Source organism: Hirundo rustica, chromosome 2 (assembly GCF_015227805.2).
Source record: "Hirundo rustica isolate bHirRus1 chromosome 2, bHirRus1.pri.v3, whole genome shotgun sequence".
Classification (NCBI taxonomy): Eukaryota; Metazoa; Chordata; class Aves; order Passeriformes; family Hirundinidae; genus Hirundo; species Hirundo rustica.
In genome coordinates this window covers 92,290,261-92,314,681 of record NC_053451.1, presented here as the reverse complement: position 1 = coordinate 92,314,681, position 24,421 = coordinate 92,290,261, and the positions used below count along the sequence as shown (strand labels likewise).

The 24,421-nt window shown below is 43.0% G+C and overlaps 1 long non-coding RNA gene across 1 annotated transcript; it reads left to right on the top strand.

Annotated features, from left to right (window-relative positions):
• Positions 1-446: 446 nt before the first annotated feature.
• Positions 447-5,089, top strand: LOC120749692 (uncharacterized). The gene is made up of 3 exons (XR_005699745.1): positions 447-616; positions 1,148-2,241; positions 2,501-5,089. It is a non-coding gene; the product is annotated as an uncharacterized LOC120749692 (long non-coding RNA).
• Positions 5,090-24,421: the final 19,332 nt, after the last annotated feature.

Genomic DNA, 24,421 nt, shown 5'->3' with positions numbered 1-24,421 from the left:
TTCCTTTGGTTTTCAGACACTAACCAGAAATATGTGCCAAATTTAACAAGTTCTGAGAGAAGTAACTAAAAATACAACTAGAAGGTGTTGGTTAAGGATCAAAAATCTAAAAGTGATTCATTGGTTAACAGACCATGAGACACTTACTCCAAATTCCAATGAATGTCCTTTGGCTTCTCTTCCGTAATTATTCCCAAGAGAAACCAGAGCAAAGCGTGTAGCCAAGCTGCAGAGGTGTAGCAGAAGAAGGTTTAACTGAGCAAAGTTCCTTTAGGTTCCTGCAGCTAATTACATTTGTAGTCACCAAACTGCAGAATGAAACTAAGATGACCTGAGAGGAGTATATAGGCTTCACAACTTTAGAGCTGAAGAAGCAGGGCAATGAAGCTGGTGGAGGGTCAGGAGCACAAGTCTTATGAGGAGCAGCTGAGAGGGCTGGGGTTGTTTAACCTGGAGTAAAGGAGGCTCAGGGGGCACCTACAACCACCTCAAAATAGGTTGTAGTGAGGTGTGGGTCAGTCTCTTCTCCCAGCCAACAAGACAGAGGACAAGAAGAAATGGCCTCAAGTTGTGCCAGGGGATGCTGAGATTGGATATTGAGAAAAATTTCTTCACTGTAAGAACAGTCAGGCATTGGCACAGGCTGCCCAGGGAAATAGCAGAATCACTAGCCCTGAAGTGTTCAAAAAATGTGACAGTTTGGCAGCTGGGGACATGGTTCAGTGGTGGACCTGGAAGTGCTGGGTTAGCAGTTGGATTGGATGATCTTAGAGTTTTTTCCCAACCTAAACAATTCTATAATTCTGTATATTCATTGTGGATAAGGGGACGGAATTCCTGAGCCTGCCCTTCCTTTTATCAGTTCTCTAGCCAGGGACAATATTAGGTGCACAGTTCTTGACTCCTGAGGGACCCTCTCTTCTGTGTAAAGTACTTTTTTGATCTCAAGGAAAAATTGGTTAGGCATATCCTATGAGTTGTCCCACATTGCCAAAGTATCTCAGATTTTAGAGCAAACGACTGATACATATGCTCATTCCACTTTCGCTTCTTGTTATTTTTCCTTTGAAAGTGTAAGTGTTCCTAAGGTGTAATTTTTATATATATATATAATTTTTTTTTTCTTTTTTTTTTATTCTATGAGTAGGGAGAAGTGGAAGGATACGAGATCACATCAGAATATTTAAGAAATTAAATGATTGTGGAAGGCAGCATGCTTAACCAGAAGAAAATGCCTCTGAGAATAAGAGAGTCTATTCCATGATCCTTGATCTGAATGCAGTACAAGCTGGCCATATGCCAGATATACTCAGCACATTAAGATCTGGAATTTGCTGCTTAGCTGTCAACTATAATTCACATGCTGATGCCAGGAAATAAACTGGAAGTTTCAAGGACAAGGAAGTTTAGAACTGCCATCTTGTTCTCTCTGTGCCTGACTTCTTCCAGGTGAATGAGGTTTCCTTTCATTAGAGGCTAAAATGGTGGCTGACAATGGCTTTTTAGGCACCAGCAAAACCAAATTGCTTATCTGGAGAGTGGTGCTCCCTCAGCAAGCAAGACAACGAGCAAATCCATGGCTGATCTCTCAGACTAAATGGCACTGGACACCAGACCTCCGGCCACAGCCTGCAGGACATCACAGCTCCTGGTTTATTATGTATGTCTGCAGGACATCGAAGGGTTGAGGTGGGGATGCAGGACCAGAGGGACTGTTTTCTGTGCAGTCTGGGCCATCACTAAGCACCTGGAGGTGGGGAGCCCAGGGGGGCTGTTGTATTCATCATGACAAGGTGTTGAGGAGAAGGAGAAACTAGAAGAGAATCTTCCATAACTGACTCTGCTTTTTACTTCTTACTCCCTTTGAAAATAATAGCTTTGCTTTTCTCCGTTTTTAAAACAGCCTCTGCACCTCTGGGATCCAAGCAATAGATTGTGAAGTTAATTGCATGTGAAGGAAGCCCAGTTCCTTTTATCTCACTCCTGCCTTTGTGTGTCTGTTATCCAGCTGAGGATGTTAAATTCAGTTGTAATGGGTTTCTTGCTTGATGATTAAGTGCTTGTTGTATCATGACTAAATGTTCCTCTAGTGTCTCCTTATGTTGCCATTTTGCAATAGAATTTTGTACAGGTAGAAAGGTATCTTGATTTTCACTCACATGTGACAAGATGAAGGAAGCTCACAAACTGGAACTACTGTGGGCAGACAGACCAAAAATCACTCTAGGATGCCCCTGACAGGTAATTTACATCAAAAGAAGTAGAGCCCCAAATATCCTACTGTCTTCACACACACACACAAATCTTGATTGTATGGAAAAATCACACAAAAATTTCTTACTGAAGCAGTGTCATTTTGAAGACCTGAGGATTTGTAATTTTGTTTCACCCAAAGATGAAAAAGCTCCTGTAACAGCATGTGTAGCTTGCCCAGGTGGTTAATTAGACAAAGTATTGGTTCTCACACTAAAAATTTAAGATTTCTTTTTGTTGTCAGCAGGAACTGAACCCAGACTGCAAGACAGGAACCTTTCATGGTACCAATGCAATCCCTGCTGCTTGGGAAACCTGTTTGGTACGTCCACCTGGACCTCCTCCTAATGTTCCACTGCCGCAGATGAGCTGGAGCTTTTTGCACAGCCTGCACTTTCCTTTTTAAAAACTACAGAGTTTTGAACATGTCAGCTTCATTTAATGCCTGGCTGTAAAGTGAATCAAAAAAAAAAAAAAAATTAAAATTGTAAAGTATTTGTGATGATGAGATGTGAAAGTTGTAAAGTAACAAAAATGGGATGCAAGCCTTCTAAGAACATTTCCAGGCACTCAGCATGATGCTGGATAGTCATGCAGCTCCACTGAAAGACATTACCAATGCATACGTGAAACCTTATACAAAGACACACATTGATGTAGAATGAAAGTGGTGATGAAAAAGAACGTCAGAAGGATGAGAAATTGCAACTAAAAGCAATTAGAAGCCATGCTTAGATCCAGGCTATTTTCAGATTCAGGGATAAATATGAGAAACTACGTTTTCCTCTTTCAAATATACGTCCTTCATGGAGCTACACAAACATGCGCCTTTGTTTAGATCAAGCCAATATTTCTGTGTGAGAATGTGAAATTTCATCCAGAGGTACTTAATAATGTCAATGGCATAAAATTCCTCTTCTCTGGTGTGTTCAAATTAAACATTTTTTAATAAAAACAATCACAGAAAAGGTGCCCTTATACTGCACAATTCTTTCAAGTGATTAGCATATATTAACTCAAGAAGAAAAGAGTTAACTTTCAAAATACGCTTAATTCCAGTGGTGATGAAATGGATGAGAACAATAAGTAAATGTAGATTAGAGAGAGAAACAAAGACTTGGGTAAAAAGCGGGGCCGAATGCATGGAGAGAAATGTAGAAGAAACATTGTTCGTCTTTCACACATGTCATTTACTCAATAAGAAATTTCATAAAAGACTCTCTAATTAATGTCTCTCTTCAATAAGAGATCCAAACCCTATTTTCTGACAGTGATGCGTTATGCTGGAGGGAGAAGGAGAGAAGCTTCTTTTCCTACAGGTGCTGGTCATGATCATGTCCATATGCTGAACTGAATGACCAGAGAAATACCTTGCAAAGGACCAATCTCTCCTCAGGGCCATCAGCTTTCCTGCTGGATGCTCTGCAGCTGAGACAACTGAGCCTTGCCTTCAAGCATTGCACCAACATGGACACTTACGTTTCTTCTTCTGTTTTCTCTGACATCCTCGACCCAGTGGGAGTGTGCTGAGTTAAAACAAGGGGCACCCTGACGATGAAGAAATGATTGTGACCTGCGTGATTGTTGGAAAAGAGTTGATAGAAGACACAACAGTCAGCAGATGGAGCCCAGTTCTGACTTATACTGAAGACAAGAGTTCAACAAGCCTGAATCCTAAACCAGACTCTGAGTAGGAATGAACTTATGAGTGATGTAAGGTGTTTCATAAGCATTGCTGGTGGATGGGATTTGTGTTTTATTAGGACATTGGTGTATCAGTGTACTATGAGGTCATCATGGCTTCTACTCCTATGTGTTCCACATGTGCTTGTGTCCTAGGGGATTTTTAGTTGCTTGAATAAAGCCTAAAATAAGGATAAATATATTCAAGGGTGACAGGAGGAGGAGAAGAATATTGCAGCAAAACAGTAAGAACAAATATAAGCCCATACAATGCATTCTACCCTAGAAAACCTCACCAGGCACGCTATAAACACCAAGATGGCAAGTGGAATTGCTGAGGCATTACTTGAGTTGGAGCTGTCTCTCCAAGGCAGGAGGGAGAGTACTGATACCCACTGCTGCCTTTGAAAAGGGCTTCTTAGCAGAAGGGCATGATGCATTCTTTATCATCCTCATTAACTCAAAGAAATAACCTCCACAACTGAAAAAATTACTTGTGCATTGAAAAAACAATTGGCTTATTGGAAGACAGTGGCTAAACTCCCAGCCGTGTAACACAGTATAATGTGACAGTGGGAGACAAAAACAGAGTTTTAATGAGATGTAGTTCTTGCCAATGCTTTGAAGGGAATGCTGCTCTTAAGCAGCCTCCATGCATCAGTCTGGGCTTGGAAGAAGGCAGAAGAGCTGTCAGTGCAGAGCAGCTCTCAAACCCTGATCCCTGGGGCAAGATGCTGGTAGTTGGGAAGAGTTGCCTGGTAACAAGGAGCTGCTGCCTTCTCATTTCCAGCTGTTAAACTGCATTGGAAGGAACTGAATAATACCAGAATAGAAACTTAGCTTGTAATTTGTGGTTTAATGCAACGAAATAGGAGTCATTTTATGGCATCTCTAAATGGTTTAGGACACAAGTCTTTGTGGCAGAGTTCTAGTAGGTCCATATTGCAAAACAGGAAAAGGACTTTCTGTAATTATTTATTGATCAGCTTCTTGTTCCAATAAGAATTGTTAGTGGCATGTGTAAAGGCTGGGGTAAAGGTAATAGCGGACAGGATTTTAACAGAGCAGACAAGAAACAGAAATAACCAAGAAAACAAAAAGTAATTTTTTTGAAAATGTATGCAAATATATGTATAAAAATATCAACATTTATATTTAAGTTTTGAATGGAAAATACAATATCTGATGTGCTGATTTCTCCAACCAAATGGAAATGTGTATATTTGCCTATTGTTGTTAATCATCATCATCATTCCAAAGGTCTGAGTTTAATTCTAAAACAGTTGTTCTGCTTTCTCTTCTTTAAGGGAAATCCTAGCTATCCAGCTTGAGAGGGAATGAGATGTGAATGAGGCCCGTTAACATCCCTGTGGGAGACAAAGAAAAATGGAAGGGCAGGCCAGGCCAGGGCAGAGGGTTATCCCACTGTAAGACTGTCATCATTGAGGGAAGGAGTTTCCAGATATGTTGTTGGGCAACCAGTGTTGACTGCCGTGAAATTTCCATCTTCAAAAGCTGGAGGAAAGGAGAATGCTTACAAAACCCAAAGCAGCAAATGAAAAGGAGGGGTGAGCCATCCTCTGAAGTCCTAGGAACAAAAGGTGGCATTGATATGGGCTTTGGCAGGGAAGGCAGTCATGGGGCCTGCTTATATTCTTTAAAAGGGTTGTAAAGAACAGAGAGAAAACATCAGCTTTGGTTTAAATTCAGAAAATCATAGTTCAGTGCGCTGTTTTGGATGGGGTAGAGTTAGTTGTCTTTACAGGTGCCGGTGTGGGGCTATGGCTGAAGCAGCGTTGATAAGTCGGGCTGTTTTAGCCCTTGCTGAGCAGGGCTTGCACAGCACCAAGGCCTTTTGTGCCTCTCTCCCACCCCATCAGTGAGGGGCTGGGGGTGCACAAGGAGTTGGGAGGGGACACAGCTGACCCCAGGCGAGCAGAGGGATATCCCACACTATACGGTGTCATGACCAGCATATAAAGCTGGGGGAGGGAAAAGGAAGGGTGGAATGTTTCAGCTAATGGTGGTTATCTTCTCAAGTCACCATTACACATGATGTTGCTTGTCTTTCCTGGGGTGACTGGTCACCTGCCTGCCCATGGTATCCAGTGCATGAAGTGGATGGGAAGTGGGAATGAATTCCTCATTCTGCTTTGCTTGCATGTGTAGCTTTTGCTTTCCCTGTTAAACTGTCTTTATCCCAACCCACAAGTTTCTCACTTTTACCCTTCTGGTTCTCTTCCCCATCTCACTGGGGAAGAATGAGTGAGCAGCTGTGTGGAGCCGGAGTTCACAGAATCACACAGAATCACAGAATAATGAGGTTGGAAGAGACCTCTAAGATCATCAAGTCCAACCTATGCCTTAACACCTCAACTAGACTATAGCACTAAGTGCCATATCCAGTCTTTTTTTAAACACATCCAGAGATGGTGACTCCACCACCTCCCTGGGAAGACAATTCCAGTGCTTTATTATTCTTTCAGTGAAAATTTTTTTCCTAATATCTAACCTGTACCTTCCCTGACGTAGCTTGAGACTGTGTCCCCTTGTTCTGTCAGTTGCTGCCCGATGGAAGAGACCGACCCCCACCTGTCTACAACCTCCCTTCAAGAAGTTGTAGAGAGTAATAAGGTCACCTCTAAGCCTCCTCTTCTCCAGACTAAACAACCCCAGCTCCTTCAAACGTTCCTCATAGGGCTTGTGTTCCAAGCCCCTCACCAGCCTCGTTGCCCTCCTCTGGATGCGCTGAAGCATCTCAACGTCCTTCCTAAACTGAGGGGCCCAGAACTGGACACAGTACTCAAGATGTGGTCTCACCAGTGCTGAGTACAGGGGAAGAATGACCTCCCTACTCCTGCTGGTCAACCATGACATCCAGAAACATGTTATTTTAACCAGGAAAATTAGGGAGAGAGAGGGATATCTAAGTGAAGTATGACTTCCCTTTTCCATTACAGATTGCTTTGAAAGATATGGTAATGTCACAATACATTGCTAGTGACAGCTCGTTTTGAGCCTGTGTTGTGCTGATTTTTTTAAATACCAAAACATTCTAACATTATGTCAAGAAAATACGTTCCATTCATTTACAGTCTGATCTTCAGGTAAACGTACCAACATTCTCTTCTCTACGAGAAATCCTTTGTGCTTTAGGAAGATAGTGATATTGTGAAAACGAAAGACAGGAGGCACACAAAAACCCCACCAGACTGTATCCCCATCCATAGATGCATACAAGTATGCACATATATGTACCTCCATATCCGTGCAGGTGTTGCCATGTCTCAAAATCCTACAAACACGAATCAGTTAAGATTCTTACAACAGTCCTCTGAGACAGGAAGGTGTTATTCCTGTTTACAGATTAGAAAGCAGAAGTCTCAGGGAAGTTCTAAGTTAAAACCCAGGAAGAGCTGGAATTGACTTAATTTTTTAAAATCCAAGGTAGGGGAGTAATGTCCAAGATTTACAATATCATCTTTTCTTTTTGTTGTTTGACTTGATTTCAAATTTTCTATGGCAAAGAGAGAAAAATCATGAAATAGAACAGTGTTCAAAAAAGGAAAAAATTACTGTTTCCTTTTAAGTTGAGAAGGGAAAAATCTTTCCTTCATCTTAGCTTGTATCAGAGTGATAATTTAAAAATGAAGTGCTGATTCTTCAAAAAGAAATTTGTTTTTGTTAACATTGATGCCAGCTGGGTCTGCAAGCTCTGCCACAGGAAGAGATGAATAAACAGTTGAGAAAACTTGAATGAATTATACTCAGACCACAATAATTAAAGCCCTTCTAGGATCTTAAGGGCTGGAAGCAGAAAAACAATGGTCCAAATCACCCAGTCCAGCACCATTGCATTTTGGTGCGGGCAGTCCAGTGCATAATAAAAACTCAGTGGCACCTTGCTTTTAATGGAATAAATGGGGCAAAGCAGGTCTGGAAGGGCAGCAGGCCCTTCTGCAGACTGGTAAAAGGGGCAAATAAATCCACCCCCGCTGCAGGGCACAGGCTGGGGCTTTCTTCAGCCTGTGGTGCTGACTCCTTGTCCCTGAGGAGTGCACCATCACTTCTTATAGACTGTGAGGCAGTGGAGATGATGGAAGGACCTGTCATACTGTGGTGCATGGAGAGGACACTCAGGAGGGAATATGGTGTCTCCTACATTAGCCTCCTTCGGAATTTTAATGACTTTTTAATACATTATATTATATTCAATATAGAGTGACTTTATATTGCATACAGACCCATCCTAACACTGGATACTGGCCTCTGCTGAAGATTCTTCTCTAGATTTACTCAGAGATTACTTGTATTGACTCTCTTCAAAGGAAACCCGGTCACCAAGTGGTTGCTCTTTGTCTACAATCACTTTGCTTTCATCTATGGTTTGGCACCAGCTGCACCAGGAAAAGGCACAAAATTAGAGTCTGCTTCTAAGTTATTTGACCAGAAGGCCAAATTCTAAGTTCCAGAAATTACATATTGGTTACAACCAAGAAAAAAATTCAAGTATTCTGTTAAGAAAATGGTGTTAAGCAAAATACTCCTGAGTCAAACCTATTGCAAGAAGAACACCTTAATATCTGAAAAAAAAACCCCAAAATAAAATGGACAGAAACTTAAGTTATTATCTGGCTATAAAATTAAGTTCAGCTGTTTTCTTACTAGACCTTTTCAGTTCTTATTTTTACTGCGTGCATTGTTTATATATTGTGCTCTAGAAATATTTTATTGCATAAATGTTTGGCTTAAGGGAGAGAGGAAAGGGTGGGAAAAAAACCCAACAAATAATCCAGCGTATTTAAGGCTTTCAGTCTGTACATATGCTTCAAGGAAGATTCCAACAGCGTGGCTTACTATTTGCCAGTTGTGTTTGCTGCCTGGAAACAAAGCTCAGCTTTCCATAGCACTTGCCACTCTGTTGAAACTAGAAATTTTCAATATGCTCATTGCTTGCACAGACACCAGCTCTTGGGGCAAGTGCAGTAAATGCACAGGAATGCACATTTTGGGGGTGAAGCCCCTAAATCTCACATGCAGTATCCTGAAGCAGTAGACTTGCTGCCTGTGGGCTGAATGAGTTATGTACCATGAGCAGAGGAGCTGCCCTTGCTGTGCAGTGGTGGGCTTTGCATCAAGGCCAGACAGTGCTTTTTGAGGTGCTCGGTGGGACATGAAGGGGAAGGATGTTGTACCTGCTGCACTGCTGCTGTCCTGTGTCTCCCATGGGCAGTGCCACGCTCTAACCTTCAGGTAGAAAAGGGCCTATGAGGCCAAAACTTTGTGTTGGGTGCCAAACTTAAGGTAAAACCCTGTGACAATGCCACTGGTGTGAATCCTGCACGTGTTAACCCGTAACACAGGAGCTTGTGTGGCCCCACGTGCATACATCCTACACAGCTATATAGACTCTCCCCACACTGAAGGTGATTGCCCTCGGCAGTGCTTCAGGTGTCTCAGCTCAAAGCTGTGGCTGCATCCAGGGTGCCATGCAAGGAGTGATTAAATCTCAGCCCAGAGCCTCCCCAAGCACCAGCACACACTTACCTGGAGGGCAGAGGCATAGAACCTCCAACAGCCCTCCCTGTCCTTCTCTCTCTGTGTGACCAGATATCTCCAGGTTGACCCCTTTGCTTGAAACCCACTGATGGGAGCCACGGAGGAGCTGCAGCACAAGCTGTTCCTATGTGACCATCCCTGAACCCTGATCTCGTCTCCCCCTCTCTTCCTGCAGTGTGCCCATGCCACTCCCTGTGGGTAAATGGCAGGGCTCCTCTGACGCTCGCCCAGCTCCTCCTGCTGTGCCTGGGAATGCTGCCTCCACCCCAACAGGGCTCCCTCCAAGTGCACAAGTGCACTGCCTTCTCCCCTCCCTGTTCATTTTTGATGGGCACCCCTATAGCATGGTGTAGCTTCCAATGGGGGCTGATAAGTAGAATGCTTTTTTTTTCTGTAAAGGCAGAAAACTAATGCAAATGACATTCACTGTGGGTTTTGATGTGTGTGGCTTGATGCTTATCAGCTCAATTATACTGCAGGGAAAGGAATGGCAGGATTGTTCTCCTAGTCCTACATGGAGTTTAACAAGAAAAACCGTGAAACTCTTTGTGTTACAGTCAAGTGTAACATCACAATTCCAGAAGTAAAGTGGGTTCTCTTGTCAAATTGAAGAAAGTGGAGAATTGCCAAGGAAAACATTTTTGTCCAGCTTAGCTTATCTGATGTTACCAGCATGTAGTTATCATACATCATCATAGAGAGTTATTTCCTCTGTTAAACATAGAAGCAAGAGCAAGGATGGATAAACAATGCATGCAAACAAACCCCAAGTGTTTAATTATTTTAGCTTACCATGACGGGAAGCAGAGGTGGAGGGGGAAGGAGATAAAATTAAGCATTCCTCAAAGAGCCCAGCTACTGCTTCCTACATTGGAGTTGTCTCCATCAGAGAAGGAAGCCTGAAGCACAGAGCAAGTGGCTGTCCAGCAGCCAAAAGCTCTCGAGGAGCCCCAGTCTGTTGCAAAGGAAGAGCCCTCTGAGCAAGGTTAGAGGGTGTGACTCAGGGTGACCCAGATCTCATGGCCTGGGAAATGCACAGGAGGAATCAAACATCTTGCCTGCTTTTAGATATGTCTGGAGCAATGTTTGTGTCTGATCCACCCACTCCAGGCTTTCCTCATGACAAGCAGAGGGATGCAGATACCATTGAGGGCATGGCTCATCTGACGCTTCAGGTGTGTAATTTGGGAGTAAATGACTCACGCCCTGAATACACTATACATTGGTGAAAAAGAGACTATTCCATAGTAGATGTCTGTGTTATCAATATTTCATCAAAAGAGCCCATAGGCCTCACCAAGGTTTCCTCGTGGCAGTTGCCCTCAGACATCATCATTGGTCACTGGGATCTGCATGGATTTGCAGACAAAGGGAGGGACAGGAAACCAGAAGCCTTCTTTTCTATGGGTAAGATCCTAACTCTTCAAAGAAAATGAGTGAATTTGCACTGCAACAAGGATTGCCTACCCAGATAATGCAGTTTCACAGGTAGTTATCCCTTTAACCTTGAATCCCATAGCTGAAGTATTTGGATAATTCCAGTTTATCCCAGACCAGAAGTCTCTGAGAAAACCAGAACTTGCAGAAAAATCTCAAAGAGAAAGTATATGGTACAGTAAATGTTGCTAATTACCGCTATAAACTAGTCTCTAGTACAGCAGTTTTGCTGCAGAGCTGTTTGTTAGGATGAAGTTTTATACAGCCGAAATAACATACAAAGGACCAAAGGGATTTTCCATGATGAAGGACTAGAATACATTTGTGTGGGGACAGGGGTTCTGTGTGGTAGCATCCCATTATCTCCATGTCTGGAAGATGAGGAGCAGAGCTTTGGCTGAATGTCCAGAGCAAGTTCTGGGCTGTGAAATCTTTGTGTGAGGGAGCAATGACAGCTCAGCTGACCTTCAGTCTGGCTCAGGTAAGGCTGTGTCAGCACACTGCCTCCCCTCCCATTGCTTGGAGGGTAAACCATGAATGCACATCATTTCCTCACTGGTAATCTGCAGGCCACTGCATCCTTTCTGCACGTAAAAATGTACTTTGACGTGCTAAAATACAGCTCCTGCCTCTACCTTTTTCAGTTAAATTGTGCAGGGTGAGACACAGCCTCTTTCAACAGCATATTTTGATTCATAAACTAGGACTTTCACTGGCACAGCAGCAAAAAAAAAAAAAGTGTTTGCTAACCCCTATATACAACAAACAGGTGTTGATGGCAAAAAACATGTTTTGCAGAAGGTCCCAAGTAACCTCAAGGCTGAACAGAGAGTTGTAGGGTTGTCTCATTCCCTGCCAGCAATCCTGGGGTGTCATCCAAGACTGCCTGTGGCTTCTTGAGTTTAGTTGGAGCTGAGAATCACCAAGAAAAGTGTATGTAAGGATCTATACATGCAGAAGGGGGAAAAAAGTGACATATTGAAGACTGTAGCCTACATGTAAGTCCAGGGGAACACAATAAACAATATACATATTTAAACATGTGTACATTTTCCAGTAGCCACTTGAGAGCCACAGTTTTAATTCATGATGCTGAAAGTCCTGATTCAGAATGACATCAATCAACATTGAGTGTCTATTAGAAGCTGGTGCTTTGGATTTCATTACGTTGTCTCACAGTGGTGTGGAGCAATATCTTATGGGGTTTTCTGTACTAGACCCAGACCAGACAAAATAGAAAGTCATTTGTACATCTTGATTTGAGGCAGACTACTTAAGTTCTTTTGTGGTGTGATGCCAAACATCTAGATTTATGAGCGGGATCCAGACCCTAAACAAGAGTTGAGAACATCAATGCCTTTGCAAAATTAAAACTCTCAGTCAAGTCCTGGATATTTTCCTCCAGATAATCCTCTAAACTAAAAATTAAAAAGAAAGAAACCAGACAAATCTTGAATCTAGTTGCAGTCTAATGAAATTCGAATCAGCAACCATTATTCCTATTTCATAAGAATGAAACATGATAGGGAGAGTATGGCGAAATCAGCAGAAGGTACCTCTAACCCTAAATTTCTTAAAACTCATAAAAAAAATAATGACTCAGTGACATAAAATCCTAGTCTAAGGAGTCTCTTGCTCTCTTTCTTTAACTAATTTCTAGAAATTAAGATAGAATAAGCCCCTGCAGTATAAAAGGCTCCAGACCTCATGGGGATTGTTAGAGGTTTGCAATAGGCTATGGTGGGACTTGTCTGAATAGGACAAAAGGATAGGATAAACAGGAGATGGATATTTTTCTTAGTGTGTTTGTAAGCACGTCTATGTATCATCTAAAACTGAGTTTTGTGGACACCAACACTTCTGTGGTAAGAGCAGAAGAGATAGAACTCAGCCAAACAAGCCAAGAGAGAAGCTATTCGCCATTTCTGTGGAGATAGGGCAGTTGCTCCCACGTGGAAACAGCTCATCCCCACATCCATACCATGCTCCACCTGCCAGGTACAGTGTCACTTCAGTTCATGACATCCGTTCAGAGCTCTTGTGAAGCTAGGAGAGGGGCATGGAGTGCCCTCTGCTTTAAATGTGTTTGGACACTGCACAGTCAGCTTCAATAGGTTATTTTATGGATCCAGCTAAAATATCGGCAGGAATTCCCAAGACCAGGCCCCCTGGGCTTTCTCAGCCAGCACTGTCGTGCTCAGCAGTCTGACTGCTTTCACCCATTGCCCTGGCAGTGGCACAGACAGTGGTAGCAGAAAGCCCAAATTGGGTCAGTCTTTGCTATTGTTTCTTCATCTATGGGAAGCGTACAGAGGGCTGAGATTGGAATCAAGGTCTGCAGTGGGGAAAATGAAAAGGGATGCAGGGTGGTTTGAAGGACTTCAAGTTTGTTTACACCCACTCATTTTTCCTTTTTCCATATTCTCTGGTACTTCAGTGTATTGTAGCATGAAAACCTCTTAGAGTGGAAAGGCTAGGCCATGGAAAGATAAACACTGAACAAGGTTCTGGCATCAAATAAAGGCCTTCCTACCACAAGCAATACTAGCATGGTCAGGGTTAATTTCACATGTGGGATTCAAACTCATGCAGCCTGTCTTGAGTCAAAGGACCTTTTGGATTCCTGCAATAAAAAATGGAACTGACTGAATTTTTATCAGCCCTGTTTATATTTACACATTCTTGTTTGGTTAAAATTTGGGAGTTTTGTGGGTCATTTGTGTTTTTGTCTCTGTGACTGCAGCACGTTTAAAAAAAACAACCTGAAATGTCAAGGAGATATCGAGAGGAGACAACAGTGACTGTCTGAGATTACTCTAAGCACTCTCTTTCCTACAAAGGAGGAATAGAAAGTTTGTAACTACTTTTATACATAGCATAACCTATGAAGTCTTTCAGTGGTTCTGTACTGTTCAGACAATTTTCACTGTCGTTGGAGGGAACAGCAAAGTTTGGTACATTGCTGGGAAATGTTCATGCCTTTAGCATCTCCTGAAGACTCCTCTGCAGTTTTATTTTACACCACAGTGCTCCATTCTGCAGGTCACTTCAAGTCTAGTTCTGATTTTAACGGGACTAATGGCAGTTCCAAATACACCCTTTGGGAGCAAGTGAATACGGCCTATTCATTTCAGTTGACAAAAGTTAAGTAAATGTAACATTTTCCTTCTGAAAATAAATGGAAATATCTTTAAAAATGGGCTTAAAATAGAAATTTACATAATGAAAAAGACCGTTTCTTATGTTCTTCCAATTTGTATTCATTTTGGCTCCTTCAACAGCAGCTATTGGTGATGAAGTAGTTGAAAAAGAGCTTAAATCATCGAATCAGAGTTAAGTCATGTAGTACCATGACCCATATATTCCTGTTAGGTGACTTGCTACACTTGCACGGTTCCAAGTTGAAAGGATTGTGTGTTTCTCTGGGAACAGATAGCTTGGAAAAAGCATATAGATGATAATAATAAAAAAGCATGCAGCTGAACATGTAAAGACACATCTGTGAGTAATTGCTTCTGTACTATTTTCTCAAAATCCATCTATTTATCATAAATTTTCATGTCTGTGCAAGCATATTTAGAGATAGTGAGTGATGTGGTAGTTATTGGAATCATTACAAAACCAACAAACCTGAGGAGAAAGCCAGTTTTTTGACATTCTATTTACTATACAGGACAAGCAATAGAATACACTGGTAAAATTTTGAAACGTCACAGTTAAAGTGAGTAAGCACTCAGTAAGAAAAGCACAGTTTTGTAGTAGGTTTCAATTACATCCATAGTGGATTTCAGGGCCGTTACATCAGCTCCTGTATGCTGGGTAAATCAAGAGGCTGATTAACATGGATGAATTGTGCAAATAGGAGTTTGTGCTTCTTCTCCCAGTTATTTCACCTCCATTTTCTTCTGTGAACATAGAGATTTCTCAAGACGCAGTCAGTGTTTTCAAAACAGGTCTGTAATGAGAGGTAGTCAGGTTTTGCTCATTCAGTGATCAGTCTGCTGATGAAATTACCTTCCCTGAGAACACAGGAGTCTGTGATCGTGTTGGCTCTGTATTTAGGTTGTCTGTTCAGAATTATGTTAAATTCTTGCCTTATGCAGGCACGATTTCTATTGCACCATTCAACAACAACAACATCAAAATATTAGCAACACAAGCATTTTCCCAGTTCAATGACTAAGAGGCAGATAGTGCTGTTTGGAAAGCATGTTTTAAATGGGAGGAGAGGAAGACTTCACAAAAGATTATATGTTATTTGGTGATGCTTTAAAAGCAGGCTGGGAATTGGAAAAAAAATCGGTAGGAAAAATATGGCCTCTATGAACTTTAAAAAACCCCAGTACAGAGTCCTGCTGGCCTTTAGGACTACAATCATAAAACCAGCAAGCCAAACACCGTGATCAATTGCTTGTGTAGACATAATCTTCCCACCTCCTTTCCAGGCCTCCTCTTGTCTCAATAGCCATTCCCGAAAACCTCAGCAGTGACTGCCTGCATATCCTTGTAGACAAGCAAGGAAGCCCCCTGAGATGGTCTGAACATCCCAGTGATCTGCTTCATCTTGATGTTTGACTTGGGGGAGCAAGCTTCCTCTGAGGCAAGAGGCAAGGGAGGACGAAGCGTAGCTCCGAAATGATGTGCTGCCGGTGGGAAAAGGGGAATGCAGAGCAGGAGATGTTTTGAGCAGATCTGAGGGGACTGGGGTGTGTGTGGCCATGGTGAAGGGTGCCTGAGAAGATGGTGAGGTTGTCAAGCTGTCCAGTCTGGGAATTGTTGACTTCACCAGTGCTAGCAGGTGCGGCAAGGGAGGCTCATGTGGGTGTGGAGGCCATGAGATGCAGGCGAGGAGAAGGCGCAGCAGCCATAGGAGGACTCTTTGGCTGGACTCCCTTTTCCCTGTCTTCCCCTTCTGCTCTCAGCAAACCTGGAGGAGAGGAGAGGACTGCAGGAGCTGCAGACAAAGGCTGCAGCTGAGATAGAGGCAGGCAGGGCAGCTTCTCCACACAGGCTCTGGAGCTCACCGTGGCAGCAGTAGATCTGATTCCAAATGTGGAAAGAGGTGGGTGGGATGAAGGTTGGTTCCCCAAGGGGTCCCAGGACTGGTGGACAGCACAGTCCTTGTGTGAGCACTGTGAGGGGAGGGGCTGGTGGACATACAGTAGTTACAGAGGATGTGAGAAGAAGTTCTCTGGGAGCCGGGATAGAGGGCTGGCTTTGCTGGAGCAGAAGGATTGGGGTGCTGTAACCCACAGCGCTATCAAAGGGGAGCATGCTGAAAGGGCTTCAGTCGATTGAGGGCTGCCGTGATCCGTCAAAAAGAAGGACAATTTCTGATCCCGTCATTGCATGATTGGCCAATGACTTCAGAAAAATTCAGTGCAATTTCCTTTCCAAAAGAAAATGTTGTTTTGAAGTAAGCCTGTGCATTTCACAGATGTGCCAATATACTGACTGACACAGCTCCTATTCCAGAAGAAGAATATATTATTTCTTTTTGATAGGAGGTCAAATAAAGAAGGGAATGGACTGAAACCAAATTCCAGTATATTTGTTATTTCCAAGCTCCTAATTCAGAAAAACAATGTTGCACAACATTTTTTGTGATTTCATCCATGATTGTTCTCTGAGGGATCAACATTACAAGACACACTCATGTGGACAGCCTGGGCAAATATCTCCTTAAAAATTCCATGAGGATGAAGAACAAGACTTTCTGGAAATCACTCAATGCAAACACTGTCCAAATTCCATTTGAAGGAAGAGACATGTACACAAATAAAACACATGCAGAAACTTTCAGACTTCAATGGATAAATCTGATTTTGCTTTTACCTCTGCTCTCAGACAGGATGACTCCCTTGCTCTTAAAAACTCTATAAGCAGTAATACCTCTTCCTCCTCCCTCTGCTCCTCCCATCTCCCCAACAGGATCTTCTCATTTTAGCTTCTCACTTTGGGATCTTCATAGCTATTCTACTCAAGAAAAAAAGGGCAGGGGGTCAGCTAGAGCCCTGTACTGCCTGCATGCTTCACATTTAGCTGTGTTCCGGGCTGCTCTGCACAGCTCTCTGCAGCATGAACCTGACCTAGAGAGCTTTAAGCAGCACAAAGGTGACCTGAGTTCTTCAGTGATCCTTGGCTCTGATACATGGCCCTTGTTTAGCTGAGAAGAACCATCCTCTAAATCCTGATTTTATGAGAGAAAAACCAGGGAGCTCCACACTTACCAGTCCTTGTTGCTGACACCAGATGTGCGTGGTGTCAGGCAGCACAGCTGGCAGGGTTGCACAAGCAGCTACAGGTGACACAGGAAGGAACTGGGAAGAGGCAGGGAGGCTTGGGAAAGACACAGTGATATTCCTTTGGATTAGAGTTTAGTTTGGTTTAGGGTTCTAGTTGTTTTCCCTCACCCTGGTGTTTCTGGTGTTTTGCTGTTTTTTTAAATAATGATTTATGAATTCATCTGTACATGGGATAGGCAGTAAGCATAGCCATAAAAATAAAACAAAGTGAAAGAAAAGCAAGTGCAGAGGCTGGAACAGTACCTGGAGTTATAGCAATAGGATGCAAAAGGTCACAAAAGAAAAAAAAAAAAAAGAAGAGTGAAAACAGATTTTGTTTACTCTTCTGCTGCCAGAACCAGCTTGGGTTATTTTCTGGGACTTCTTTTGCTCTTTTTATAACTTTCCAGGATGGTTAAATTTCTCAGTAACTCTTCAAATTCAAAAGCAAACTGTGACAACAGGAGCATATCTGTCTCAGCAGTCACAGAATTACACACTCTTGTTTTCCTCTCCAGCACCACCAAGCACTCCTAAGTCACAAAGCTGAGGTCATTGCTTGAAGTTTTGCACAGTTCAGCCTGTCATGCCTGGGACTTTGCAACATGGGGATGTCAGCTGCAAAACACCCACCAAAACCAAAATGGCCAGAGGCATCGTTGTCATGCACTGGGGGTCATCTGTGTCCCAGAGATCAAGGGTAAAAAATGTTACCAAACCAGAGCATTGCCCCTAGCCCCGGGTGAAGGGGAGGCTGGAAGCCTCACAAGTTGTGAGAAACAAACTACAGAGAGCCTGGGGCAAGTTCTATACCTCTTCTGAGCTGCAGTTCTCCACTGTAGTCACAAGCTGTCCTGAATTCACCTACTTTTAAACCTACTGCAAAAATTATCCTTAAGCAACAGCAGTTTTGGGGCAGTGTTTCCAGGGAGCATTCACGAAGTGCTAGAGCAGCAGTACCTAAAGGGAAATTCAGGTTTGCTTTTCCTCCCAGGTGGCAGGTGCCAGCTATGCACAGATGAATGTGCAAGGGTCCAGCTCCAGTCCGCCTTCTTCTGAGGTTAAAAAGCGTGTTCAGCTTTACCTCAGGCTACCTCATTGTGTAATCTCAGACATCTTTATTCCCTCAGGCACAGCCCATTGCAGCAGACCCAGTTTAGAGGAACTATCACCTCAAGCACCAGAGGCTGCATCATGTTGTGCATCTGGTCCACATGGTTCCACCCCTGCAAACGCTGCTGATATTCCTGTTAATCTGTGCTGCTGGTGGGGGAAAGCCCATCCCAGATGTCCATCCCTTGATCCCTAGCTATGGAAGCTGGGCTCCCACTCCACATTCCTCTGTGTCACATCAGGATCAAGTTTGTCTCATCTCAGCATGCAGGAGGAATAGTTATTTCTCTGTGAGACAAATACTGAAAGACTCTTCATTCACATTTAGCCTCAAAAACGGGAAAAGGCTGAAAAATTACAATACTATGTATTTCATCTCCGGGTGACTTCATGGTTGCCAGCTTCTCCTGGGAATCCATCCTGAGCTACAGCTGCTTCAGTAGCTCCCTCTCATTCTAGACGCAGATGTGGCCTCATTTTCTGGACAAGAATCAACACTGTAAATGTTTACACTGCAATAAGCCTAAGGAGCCCTCCATTTCTCAGCATCTTCAAGGTGATCAGTAGTCAAAAGGCACCACTGAGCAGCCACTCCTATCTGTCAGCCTGCTCTCTGCCATGCAAAGGTCAGTGATTTCTGCTTGTATGCAGCAAAAAGAACCATTATTGTTTCTGACTCAGCTCAGAGTATTTTGTCATGTCTGATTTTGCTGGAGGCTCCAGCCCCTCACGCCAAGTTATGTTATCACACAGCAAGAACAGCTAAATAGCCCCAGATGGGCTGGTTGGTTCACATTATCCTCCTAGGTTTTTAGCAGCACTGTCATGTACCCTGTTACTCTTGGACAGTGCAGAGATTGCTTTCTTGAGCCAGGTTTGTGAACAGTCTAGGTGGATGCTCCAGGGCTCCGTTCTGAGACTCAGTGCGCTTTGGCTTGGCACATGTTTAAAGTACTCTGAGTTTGAATGAATCATATCCCTGTGTACTACCATAAAGGAATGTGGAAGATACTCTTGCGGTTATCCACCACATCTTTGTGGAGATTTTGGGAAGAAAAACAAATAGCACCCTTCCAAATATTTTGAAATGCTACCTCTGACTGTGAGGGAGAAAAAGTTTAAAGAGAAATTAGGCTGTCATGAGTTATTTAGACTAATAACCACCAACAGAAGAATAAGTTAGCTTCTAAAAATACTGTGCAGCTGAAACCTCTGTGTCTGGCTTTGAGGAGTATTTTTACTGATCCATGCAGTAATGCACACACTGTAAAGATTAAACATTCAGCAACTTGATAGGCACATTTAGCTCTAAGACAAAGTCATCACACAAATGTTGTCCTGCCTAAACTGAGAGATATGGCATGGTTGGTACCGAGTGCTCCGGAGAGACATCATCACCCATCATCTTTTAGGGTGGCTCATTTTATTGGTAATGACTCCACCTGTGGTCTCAGCCAAGATATTCTATCTGCAAAAGTTGAACTGAAAAGATCTGCAGAGAGTTCTCTGTGTGGTGTAGTATAACAAATTTTTTAGATTTACTGAAGTGTTAGGTTTGGAATTTGCTACTCAAGCATTCCTTCAATGGGACACAACAGATACTTTGACAGCTTGTTTAAAAGAAAAATCTGGTCTCTGTTATGTGCAAGTGCTATGTCATATAAACTTGAAATAGGAAGACACTATTCTTTTAGCTCAGTTTTGGTCATTATGACTATATCCTGCCATTGATCTATATCTGGGTCTCTAAGCTGTGTCCATTAAAAGGCCTGAAAATATATCAATGGCAGGATATGGCCCTTTGTTCTTTCATGTTACAATCACGAGGAATTAGAATGGGATCTGGCTCCCAGGATTTTGAGCTGGCCTGCAGCTTTATGAGAGTGGCTCGCATCCCTCAATGAGAAAAGCCTTTGGAAAAACAGGCTGCCATCTGATAGCTTCCAAACTCTGACACTGCCAAGTACAAACTACCTTCTTGCTGTATGAGCATACCAGCCATTTCAGAGCTTTGGTGGTGATTTGTAGTCATAGCAGGGTGTTCCTGGATCTTTCTGGCAACACTTTTTGACCCACCTCCGATTATTATGTTCTGATCCCTCATCAGAAATTTGATTTCCCAAGTGCTCTTGCACACTACATTAGCCCTGTATGTGCATGGTTGGCCGGAGAGCAACAGAGAGGAGAGAGGGAGGGCTCTGACCATGCTCCTTTTTGAGTGTCCAAAGCTGCCTGGCAGCTTAGGGCTCCTCAGAGGCCTTAAATTCCAAATATCCTTGCCACATAACCCCATAACCTTGCTTCTTCTGTGGCTATGTTGTTGTGCAAAAGAGAGGGGTAGACACAGTCTTGGTGGTCCAAAGGAAAGCTCTTTCTCTCCAATGTCCTAGCCAGCACCTTCCAGCACCAGGAAAGGGTAGAGCTGGAAACGTTTCAACCCCCAAACATGTGGGATTTTTTTGTTATAGCCAGAGAGCATGGCACCAGCTCAGTAAAGCAAGATTTGCTCTGCTGCCATAAATGTCTCTGTAGAAGTGAATCTTGCAATAATGAGCCAAAGAAAGGTGGCAACCTTGCAATCAGTGATCAAAATTGTTTCCACCCGCTTCCATTCGTAACTCATTTCATGTTTTATATTTAATGCCAACCAGAAACCCATTAAAGCTCTCAATGTACTTGGCCAGGAATACAAACTTGAAATTTAGGCCAAATAACTTAGACTATTTTTCTAAATAATTTCCTTGCAGAAATTCATTTTCATCCAGAACACTCATGTGAAAATTATTTAAGCATTGATTCTGTACTGAAAAAAATGCCCTCTATAACTTGGAAGGGTTTGGGGGTAATTCAATATGGAATACTATTAATAGATTAGGTTAAAAATAAGTGCCCTTTTTAAAACTAATGTCGGGAATTAAAATGAAGGTTTTATTCATACAGAACAAATGCAAGGTCACAAGACTGTATTTATATACATATACACATATGTATATATTATGTATATATACTTACATATATGATACACATATACACGTATAATATATACATTATATTATTAAAAGAGTCACAATACTCTCCTCAACCATTCCAGATGTCAGTTTTACAGTTAGATACTTGTTAGTGAAAGGAGGATAATTTTGATTATGATTTTATGGACAAATATTTTCTGATCTCAGAAAATCTGCAACTTCCAAATTTTTTTCTCATTTATGTATGATACTAACAGATGTGAAGAACATCATAGTAAAGGAGTATTCAGAGCAAAGGGTCTTTAAGCATAACATTACGTGATGTTCCAGTGTTTCCTCAAATGGAGTTGCATTCCAGAGGATGTATGACTGACCAGCCTACAAACTCCCAAATAACCAGTACGAACATATTGTTCACGTACAACTGCTAATGTAGCTATTTTTAAGCCTTTTATACTTTAAGACAATATTAGAGTGAGAAGGTCATGGTGTAGCTCTTTCAAAAGAAAGTGGTTTATTTCACTGTCAGTCAGAACCTTTGCATGCCACGGTCAATGTCAGACTGAGAGATAACGTGCAGTCTGCAATATGTGGAAAGCAATTTCAAAGCTGCCTTCTTTGTCAGGTGCAAGGATCAAAATCACAGGAAGGGGCAATGAGCAGGGCACACCTAGAGCTCAGATGGGTTCACCACTGGTTCTGTTTCTTCAGTCTTGCATGTTCATTTCTGGCATCGCCATGCCCCTTGTTACTTTATAGCTCATGTTCGTGCTGTATAGTTTTCTTTTGCTCTTTCTTTTGATCAGTTTGGAAGGAAGGACTTGCTGCCCCCAAGGGCTGCAGGCAGTGATCCCTGAGCAGCACAAGTGTGGAGCTGTAGGTCGCCTGGGAGCTTTGCAGTCCATCAACCTATGGCATATCCTCCACCTCTTTCAATCCTTTCCCTCCTGACTCATTGAAGGAACCTGTAAGGTGAGAAGGAGCACTCTGAAATTTGAACACGAAGAGACAGTTAAGGGGTTCAGGAGAGGACAAGATCTTGATCAGTAAAACACCTTCACACTGAGCTTTTTCCCATTGCAAATCTCCTGAAGCAAGTGAAGAGGCGAAATGATGCTTCCTGATGGCTCCAGTCATCCTTGCATAGGAGAACAGTTCTGAATTCAGTTTCCACAAGGGAAACTTTTTTCCTTTTACTTGGATAATGGTTAAAAACAATATCTGTATTTTATGTTGCTTCCTGCCTGAGACAACACCTCCCCTGTGTGTCCCAGATTGCTGTACGATGGAGAAGCAAAACACAGGCTTTTGTTTTGGGCTGCTTACTGGTTTGGAGGCATTTCATGCCTCATCATTAGCCGATGCTCAGGGCTCTCCTGCGTTGTGTACACTATTAACCAGCCAGCAATTTTGAAAATATTTTTATTGCTGCTAATTACCCTTCAGGGAGACTGTAAAACAGAGTCTTTATGGCAATCTCTGAGCTGTCCATGCCTGGAGGAAAAATATGAGAATGATTAGCCACATTTGCTAAGCAGAGAATCATAGTGATTGTCTCTATGTTCCTGTGCCTGACTTGTGCCAGGCTGCTTGGGAGACGTTTACAGCTCCCCTTCTCACAGCTGTTCTGAACAGTGATACTCACTTGGGAGGCAAAAGAGTCATAGTTCCTTAAATGTGTTTCTGTTTCTGAAATAAGCACTTCATCCAACCTTCCACCAGTGGACTAAAGATGTCCCAGTTTAAAATAACTACACCCTAACTGCAATGGCTTGGTCTAAGGCAGCCAAGGGATTTGGTGGGGGGCTGTGAAGAGAGGTCGTCCATGCAGTCCTGAGTCCATCCAGATTTACTCCTGGCATCTGTGTCCACTATATCACCCATGATATCCATGTGAGTGGGTGCTGGGGACGGAGCTGCTGTGGCTGCTGTGGCTATTTGAGGTGCTTCACCAGCTGTAGCTCTGTCCTGACCTGGGCTGCCCTGCCAGGGTTAGGTCCACATGGAACCAAAACACAGCTCTCCCTCTGCTCCTTTACCTCTGACCATATGGGATGTCCCCCTTTCTTTAGGGCCAGCATCAAGCTTTGTAACTCCACAGCTGTCATGTGGCAGGAGATGTGTGAAAGAAGTGTTCAAATGGCTGGGGACTAGGGGTGGCATTAAGATTTTGTCACTATATAGATTCTATACAGAGAGAGAGAGGTTATGGCAGAAGTGCATCATGAAGTCTCACCAGGGTGTGCTCAAGCCACACACCTGGCCCCACATCTGTAGAACCACACCTGGTTCTCAGGGTGACCCTGTGATGAACTGCAGCAAAGAGCCAGCACTGAACACTGCTACAGCAAAGAGATGGTCTATTTGTGTTCAGGGGGAAGAGGAAAAAAGTAATTACACTCAAAAAGGAAAGAGAAGTGAATAAAGACATGAGCACAATTCCTTCTGGGGTACTGAGAAAAGGAGAGATGAAAAGTAAAGCTACTGAGACAAAATAATCATGTCTCAACAACTGCATGTCCCTGGAGAGCCTTTACCAGGGCAGGGCTGCCCAGTATTGCTGGAAAATGTCAGTGGACAGCACGGGGCTGGGGAATACGCCTTACCCAAGCCCCGCTGCCACTCCTGCCCCTCTGAGTAATCTGCCTGCTCCTCACTGCCCTCAACATCCCTCAAATGGAGATGCAAGTGCAAATTGCTCCCTTCATGCTTTCTCCTTGGCCGCCACACAGACACTGAAGACACCAAATGCTGGTCCCTGCCTCCACCCATGGAAACCTGGATCTGCTTCTGGGCCCAGCACAGGGAGGTTAAGGCATGGTGAGTCACCATCAAGAGAGATGTGAATAGCACCTCATTTTGTGGATTTGAACGTTGCAGGGCAAATTAAGGATAAAACGCTTTCTCTAAGCTTAAAATTACATATTTTTGCAGGACTTGAGTCACACTTGAGCTATTTTAAAACTCTCTTAGAATGCTTAGTTTTATTTTTCAGGAATAATAAGTAAGATGGGACAAATTAAAAGCTGTGGCCCAAGCAGTGCTGAGCTTGTGTGAGGGTCAACAGAAGACTACATTGCAGCTTTCCAGTTTGGCTCATCCTCCTGTAGGAGACTTTTGGAA